This window comes from Marmota monax, unplaced genomic scaffold (genome assembly GCF_021218885.2).
Source record: "Marmota monax isolate L192 unplaced genomic scaffold, Marmota_monax_Labrador192_F-V1.1 WCK01_AAM20220418_F8-fsc00017, whole genome shotgun sequence".
In the NCBI taxonomy this organism is placed as follows: Eukaryota; Metazoa; Chordata; class Mammalia; order Rodentia; family Sciuridae; genus Marmota; species Marmota monax.
In genome coordinates this window covers 3,375,429-3,382,545 of record NW_026695241.1, presented here as the reverse complement: position 1 = coordinate 3,382,545, position 7,117 = coordinate 3,375,429, and positions in this window count along the sequence as shown.

Genomic DNA, 7,117 nt, shown 5'->3' with positions numbered 1-7,117 from the left:
CTGAATAATCCAGTCATCAGTCAACCCACAGGCCCATCAGAGAGAAATAAATGGTTATGAGTATAAGCCAGTGAAAGATTGGGGCTGTTTGTCACACAGCAATAACTGTCTGATACACCCACATACTCATTCACATTCCATGTCTCTCCAAACTAAGAGTCACCTCACACGGGGAGCCAGTCCACCTGATGGAATGGTGTACCCCAGAAAGCTGGGGTACTTAGAAGTAGGGAAAGACTCTGCCACGGGTGATAGCAGTTAGCTCTATATCAGAGGATTCTGGTTTTCTATTTTCTTCTGTATAATTCTTTTTCTTTTGTATGTTTTCCAAAGTTTCCATGTTTAACTTTTATAAAATACATTTTGTTTTGAAAATTGGAAACCAACTGTTCTTGCATCTCACTGACCCTAAGCTGGGTGTCCCCAAGATCAGGGCTCATTGTCAGGTCTTTCACCCACACGACTGTCTTCAGGGCTCTTGGAACCTGCACATTTTCTTTCCTCAAAGTGCATCTATCACCTCTGGTGCCCCCTCCACCGGCCCCTGCTCTCTGGGTAGGTCCTCCCCGCTCTCTAGCCTTGAAACTTGGTGTCCTATTCTGATTCTGCTCCCCAGGTAAGGAGGCTAGCAGACTGTTTCCAGGAAACATCTGGAAGAGGCTTCCTTACCACGGCCAGCTGGGGAGGGGCCAGGCACCCCAACCTTCACCCCTGCCCCTCACACAGGGCTCCATGTCCTGTCCCGTCCTGCCCTGGGTCAGGAAGGGCGGGGTCCCTTGGAGGTTTGTGTCCTGAGGCTCCAGGTGCCAGCCTGGCCCATGGTGCTCCGGGGGAACTTCTCCACATCCTCACACCTGTGGGTTCCTCTGCCTGCCTCTGCCTCCCGGGGCTCTCACCCTCATGGGAAGCTGCTTGGACTTTCCACAGACACGGTCACGTGTGAGGCACTGAACCCACAGAGTGCAAGAGTGGGCACCCGGGGCCCCTGCTGTTGGGCACCGTGGAAGGGGCAGACACTGGGGGCGGGAGGTGGCTCCCTGTGCCTGGCTGGAGCTGGATGGGTGTGGAGGGGTGTGAATGGGGCTCCCGATGGCCCCCACTGTGAGAGCTTCCAGATAAGGTGCCCGAGTGCTGCTGGCAGGCCACTGTGCCTCCCGGCGCCATCCCCATGCTCCTGAGCAGAGGCATCGGACTCCTGCCTCCCTTTTATGGGTGTCACGCACTCGAGTGCATCGGGTTCCAACATGAACAGCCCTAGTGCGCATGAGAACAAGGAGGCTCAGGGAGCTGCGGCCTGGCCAAGGGCTCGTGGGACAGGCCCCAGGGCTCCTTTCACAGTGGGGGCTCTCGGCCACTGCAGGCTGAAGGACTGTAGCGGAGTCTGGGTGGCTTCCCTGGGTGGAGCGAGGGAGGCGTGTGCTCCTGAAGGCCCTGCTGCTCAGTGTGGTGGAGGACCTGCATCTGGGCACCTGCTGGGAGCCTGGGAGAGGCAGCCCGAGCCTTCTCACAAGTGTCCTGGTGGCAGCGCCTGGTGGAGCCCGAAGGTGTGGCTCTCCTTGGCGGAGCTGAGCCTGGCATCGCCCTCCAGGGAGGGAGGGACCTGGGGACGGCAGGCCACGTGGAGGGCTGGGGCAGCTCTCTGCTTCTGAGCTCCCCTGCAGGGCTGAGGATGCCAGCCGCCCGTCACTGCCCGCTGCCTGCCGCCACTACTGAGCTCACGCTACAGGACCCGGGGGAGTGGCGGGGGCAAGTACCCTACCACGTGTGCTTCTGAGCAGCCCCCTTCCGCGCTGGTGTCCTCCTCTGTTCTCTCTTCAAGCCTCACCTCCTCCGCCATGAAGCACTCCAAGCAGAGCTCTCCCCTGGCCCCAGCCCCTCCCCAAGGCGCCCTCCCTAGAGTACTGCGTGCTCAGTCTCCACTGTGTCACCCAGACTCTTCGCCCCTTCCCTCGAGGAGTTCCCAGGAAGAAAGGCTCCGTCCTACCACACACAGCACCCACCCAGCGGGCAAACTGGCACAGAACATCCCTCTGTGAATGTGTCAGATGAACACAGGCTCAGAGTAAATGGTGAATGCACGAATGAAAGTCTTAAGCAAAGAAATTAATATCTAAGTGAAAATTTAAGGAATGTGTAGGAGCCCAAAGTGAGGGATATTTGGTGGGGTACAGAGGAACCTTGGCTAGCACTCAGGGTCAGCCATGTGCCGTGCACAGGTGCTGATGAACGCCTGGGGCCACGGCAGGCGGGCAGCCAGGGAGGCTCCTGTGTCATCGCACACTGTGGGCGGACTTGCCCAGAGCGCAGCAGAACCAGTGTGCCTCAGGCAGGGATCTGGGCACAGCTTAGCTGGGTCCCCTGGCTCAGGGTCCTCCATGAGTGTCTATCAAGCTGCTGGCCAGAGCTGTGGTCTCCCCTGGAGGCTCAGTGGGGGATCTGGAGGAAGCCAGGCCTGAAGCTCATGGGCAAGGCTGTGGGGAGCTGAGGTTCTCACAGGCTGGCGATTGAGGGCCTCCAGAGGGTCACCCGGATCTGCTCACTTCATGAGAAGGTGAGAGAACAAGGGGACCGAGCAAGCCAGGCCACAGGCTTTTGGGAACCTAATCTTGGCAATGACATTCGTCACCGTGGTTGTGTGGCCAATGGAAGGCAGCCCCGCTGCAAGGGAGAGCCTCACAGGAGGGTCCTTTCCCCGCAGGTTTTGTGGAGCCAAGAACAGGTCTGAAGTCCAGCATCAACAGCAAAGTTTTATTCTGTGGCCAAAGAAGGGGGCAGCAGGAGCCTGGCTCGGGGACCAACCTCCCCACCCCCAGGGGAGGCAGAGCCAGATACGGGCTGCAGAGCTTGGCAGGAGGGGTGGCACCAGGTTTTCAGGAAGGGGGTGCAGTTTCGGCGACCAGGCACCACCTGGTGTCTTTCCCTGTCTGGTCCTTCCTGGCCGCGACCATGGCCATGGTCAACGGTCCTGGCCCTGCTGGGTGTCATTGGGCATGGAGATTAGATGATAAGGAGGCTCGGGTCTGTCAGAGGCCCTGGGCAGCCATCTTGCACCCGGCTGGTTTCCGCTGGTTCCTGCAGGAGAACCTCCTGGCGGCCTGCTCTTGAGGAACAGCACGGTCAGCGGGGCGGGCCGACCGTGGAGACCGGCTGTGCCCTGCTCTGGCGGCAGCTGTGCGCTGTTGATTAGAGGTGAGTGGCTTGGTCCATTCCATCCTCAAGGGAGTGTTACTCAAGGGCTCAGGAGAGCGGGGAGGGTCCCTGGGGACAAAAGGCAACAGGACTTTGTGTCCCGCCACAGGGGAGCCAAGACAGGACCCCTGGAAACCTGCCACTGACCTCAGCTTTCCAGAGACCAGGCCAAGGCTCCTCCCACTGTGGAAGCCAGGGGCATCTGTCACCTTGCCCAGGAGGCACTCAGCACGCAACCCTTGCTCTCTGAACTCAGAGCCCAGGCCCCGAGCTCACAGCCGGGCAGCCCTCTGGGAACCTGGCCCGTCACTGTCCTTCTGGGGCTGTGGGCCCTGTTTCCGCAGCAGAGGAACCCACCGCTGGGTGGGGCTAACTGCTTGGGCTTGCCTCACTTCTGAAAGGCCAGAGCAGCTGTTTGTGCCGCCCGCTCTCGGGGCGCAGGAAGCCTCGTTCCTTTGGTGGACTCGGCCTGCGTGCCCATCTCCCTGGGAAGAAGCCAGTCTCCCTCCCTCGGGGGCTCCCTCTCCCTCCTCCCCCTCATGGTGATTGTGCGGTCTCGGCAACTCCTTCAGTGCAGAAAAAGGGCACAGCATGACCTGTCCTGGGACCCATGGCCACACTCCTTGTTGAGCCACCCGGTGTCCTCAAGGGCAGGACGGGGGTCTCTGCCAGGCCAGGGCCCAACAGTACAGGCAGCTCACGCCTTTCCTCTGATGATGCAGTGGGTGACAGGTGGCTGGGGGGGTCTCCTGTTCCGCCCCAGGAGACGCCTCTCTTCTGACACACTCCTTCTACCCTGCCGTATTCCAGAAACTTCTCCCTTTCAGCTAGCTCAACCTCCCCATTCTCTGATCCCATTTTTCTTCTTGGGAAGATCTTTTCCCGACTTGCCCCTGGGGGTGGGAGCTAGGGCACCCACTGAGCCCAGGGCCCCATGGTCCTTCTCCCTGGGGCTGGGGCCAGGGGAGGCCAGGCCGGCCACTCCAGCTCTTCTTTCTGATCTCCCAGCAGGGGAGACCCAACACATCCGGCTCATGGCTAGGGGGTGTCAGCGCTGACCTGTGGCCATGGAAACTCCAAACCACGCAGGGCCTGTACTTCACAAGGGGCGAAGTGCTTTGCCTCAGGGGTTCCTGGTTCCCAGGCAGAGCAAGCAGTAAGTGCTCGAAATGGCACCAGGTGAAGAGCCCAGGAGGGGCCTGCGCTGCCCTGGCTCCCCCAGTGCGGGGTGGCCGCCTGAGCCTCCCCTGCAGCAGCTCCGCCTCGTTACCTGGGGGAGGGCGGGCGACCCCCGCTTTCAGGCCCAGACACAGCCTCGAGGAGCTCCCTCCTGCCACTTGTGCATCTACACCTTCTAATGTCACAGGGCAGCTCTCAGGCCTCCGCGATCCCTGTCCCCTCAGGCTTAGTCACAGGGGTGAGCAAGAGTCAGGCCCCAAGCCTCTACCAAGCAAAGCCACATTTACTGGGCACTTACTGGATACCAAGTACAGGGTCAGGGTCAGGGCACCCCACTTTACAGACGCGGAAACAAGGCTCAGAGGTGTGACTCATCCAGGCGGTGATGCCAAGGCAACTTGGCACACGTTTGGTGCCACTGCCCACCCTCATCGTCACCATGTCTGCTGTCCCCTCCAAATCACAGTGTCAAGGAGTCAGCACTCAGAGGACAAGAATCTCCACGTTATGGAGTGGGGGATTCATGGCTGCTGGCCAGTCTGGGAAAGCTTCCTGGAGGAGGAGGCAGACGGTGAAGGAAGGTGGGATTTCAGAAGCAGAGCCTGTGAGACGGGCGTTCGGGAGGGCCAGGTGCTGAGCGGTGGGAAGGCACGGGGAAGGCTGTGGGCACTGGACGCCATCCTCCGAAGCTCCCTGAGGAGTGGGGAAGTCAGGAGGAGAACAGGAACAGTGCGCTGGGGCCACGTGGGGAGTGAGGGGTCCGACCTGGGAGATGCCTGCATATGGCCGGCCTAGGAGGTCAGACCATGTGTCCCAGACATGGGGACAGCAGAGCCCAGCCCAGGGGGGCCCAGCCAGGTGCCAGGTCCTCTGCTGGAGGACGAGACACCCCAGGCCTCGCTCTCCCCAGGACTGGTGAAGCCACGGCCTCTGTCCCCCACTGGGCACCTGGACGCTGGGCAGCAGGGGTGCTGGGAGAGGGGAGTCGATTCATGGGTCACCCCAGGCAGGACCCATGGACCCTCCCAGGGCAGCCCCAGAGCCTGCTCATATTCTCAACTCTGAGCCACCCTGAAGACAGACTGGAGGCTTGGTCAACCTTTCTCCCTTCTAATCAGCCCTTCACCAAGCTCAGGAAGAAGCCTGGGTAGTTAGAGTCGGGAGAGATGACGCTATTCTTTGTTCATTTGAGCTTCAACGGAAGAAAGATTCCATTTCACATACATTGGGATTCAGGGCATTTTGTTTGAAGTCCTCACTACTATTAAACTTTTTATAACCACCCAGATTGTCCCACCTGCTCATTGAACGAGAAACAAGAAGCCCAGAGAGGACCTGGGAGTTGCCTGAGGACACACAGCATGGAGGGCAGAACCTAGAGCCAGGGTCCCAGTGTTCCTTGTGGACTCCAGTCCATGCTCCCTCCACACACCATGAGGAGCCTGGGGCTGCGGGGCTGGGGGGCGGGGGGAGTGGGCCCGGGGCTCAGGTATTCATGCAGCTCGTTCAAGGCGGCAAACTGAGGTGACTCATGGTCTCACCCATACCCCAAAGCACACCCCATGAAGCCACTCCTGGCTCAGTCATTCCTCCAAGTGGGGAGGAGGGGGGCCTCACACATCCTGAATTGAGCAATGGAGGAGGAGTCAGAAGTCCAGGGGTCCAGCCTTACCTACCCAGCAGCTCTGCAGCTCTGGGCTGCTCCTGTCACTTCCCTCGCTGTAAAAAACAAAACAAAAAAAATACCAGCCTGTGGTCCCAGCTACGAGGGCCGACACAGGAGGATGGCTTGAGCCCAGGAGTTCAAGGCCAGCCTGGACAATGTAGTGAGACCCATCTCAAAGCAAAACACAAAGTCAGAAACTTTCCAAAAAGCAAATAAGCGCATGGGAGTATGCACATCTCCTACCACCACGCATATGGCTCTGGTAGAGCGAATTCGGAACCAGCTCTGGAGTTGGACACCTGGGACTAAATGAAAATTGCTTGCATGCGGTGTAGATTTGGGCAAATAACTTAATCTCTCTGTGCTTCATGTCTTCATGTGTAAAATAGGGATAGTAAAAACAGGACCTACCCCCATGAACTAAGAAAATCAAGTAAGATAATATGTCTTCAGAGTTTGGGACGCTGCCCAACAGGGAGTGCTCTGTGTCACCTGCAAACAGCTGCTATTGCTGCTGCTCCTTCAGCTTCTCTTGACCCCATGGTCCCTACCCACTGTATGATACCCCATTGAAGACAGGTGTTGGTCTGCCCAGAAGCCCAGCCTGGGGCCTGGGGCACAGGGTAAGGGTGGGGAGGAGAATAGTCTCCTGGAAGTACTAGTACAGATGCCCCACCTTATGATGGGGTTACACCTGAAATCAAGACGATGATAAGCCAGATGTGTGTTCAACACACCTGCCATCCACACACACCCGCCATCCACACACACCCCATTTAGCCACCCGGCACTCGGCAGAGCCTCCCTTATTTCTCCTTCTGATCACGGTGGACCGGGAGCTGCCCAGTATCCTAAAGCAGTATCAGATGAATATTCCAAGCCCAGAAAAGATCAAAATTCAAAACTCCAAGGATCATTTCTACCAAATGTGATCGCTTTCACACCATGGCAAAGTAGAACCAAGTTGGCACCTGTACTCGTAAAATGGGTGTGTGCCCTGGGGTATGCATGTCGGACGGAGTACCCCCACCCCCACCACCAGCACAGTAGCTCCTCCAGGGGTCAAGTGAATGAATCTTCAAA